Raw genomic sequence first — 1067 nt, forward strand, 5'->3', positions numbered from 1 at the left:
AAAGATATCCAAACTATGTATCTCTTTTCCAGGACATTAAATGTAATGGAGAAGGCCGATGTTCAAAAATCTGTGACATAGAACAGAGCTGACCTAGACCTATCCTCCACACTACATTCACATTTATCACACATTTATTTTCACTTTAATTTTAATTTTTATTTTTTCTTAAAGATGGAGTTTCGCTCTGTCACCCAGTCTAGAATGCAGCCACACGTTCATCGCTTAGTGCAGGCTCAAATTCCTAGGTTCAAACAATCTCCCTGTTTCAGCCTCCTGATGAGTAGCTGGGATTAGAGCCTTAAACCACCGCACCTGGCTCATCATACATTAAATGCATAGGAATTTCAGAAAATTTTGTAGTTTAGAGAATAATGAATACAAAATTACTTAGATAATTTGATTTCAATTACCATCAGTGCTACTTAAAGAAAGACTATTTAATGGCTTGCAGTGATTTTTTAAATGATCAAATCATAGGTATTTTCTCTGCAAAAAAATTCTTTTTTTGTTGTTGTTTATTTAAGCCTGCAGCACCTGATATTTTCAGGCAGTCTCCCATCCAAGTCCTAACCAGGCCCAACCCTGTTTAACTTCTGAGGTCAGATGAGATCAGGTATGTTCAAGGTGCTACGGTCAGAGACTACCCCATATTTTCTACAGCAGTTTTATAACTGCTACAACAGAAAGGTATTTAAGTACTTTTTCTTCTCTTCAGGGCAGCAAGAATCCACACTGTTAATGTGTTTGAAATCGATGACTTTAGAAGTAAATGTTTCAAACTTACTCCCATTTTTATTAAAAGGACAGCAGTATTATATGCTCAAGATTTTAAGAAAAGCCTTTACAGATATATATATTAAAGTAAAATACTTTGCTCCTCTGTTTCTATTCTTCTTTCTCCAGTTCAAATTAATACATTTACACCACAGTATAATCTTGAGTTATTAAAAATCTAATTATGAAAGAAACCTTCAAAGTATTACAAAATATAAAGGATCACATTGTATCAGAAAATATCCTCAGAATGATTGCATTTATAAAGCCAGTTTAAATACAAACATAGG

The 1067-nt window shown here is 33.6% G+C and overlaps 1 pseudogene; it reads right to left on the reverse strand.

Moving 5' to 3' along the window:
* Positions 1-525: 525 nt before the first annotated feature.
* Positions 526-644, reverse strand: LOC119471399 (annotated as a pseudogene).
* Positions 645-1067: the final 423 nt, after the last annotated feature.

This window comes from Cebus imitator, unplaced genomic scaffold, assembly GCF_001604975.1.
Source record: "Cebus imitator isolate Cc_AM_T3 unplaced genomic scaffold, Cebus_imitator-1.0 Scaffold60, whole genome shotgun sequence".
Classification (NCBI taxonomy): Eukaryota; Metazoa; Chordata; class Mammalia; order Primates; family Cebidae; genus Cebus; species Cebus imitator.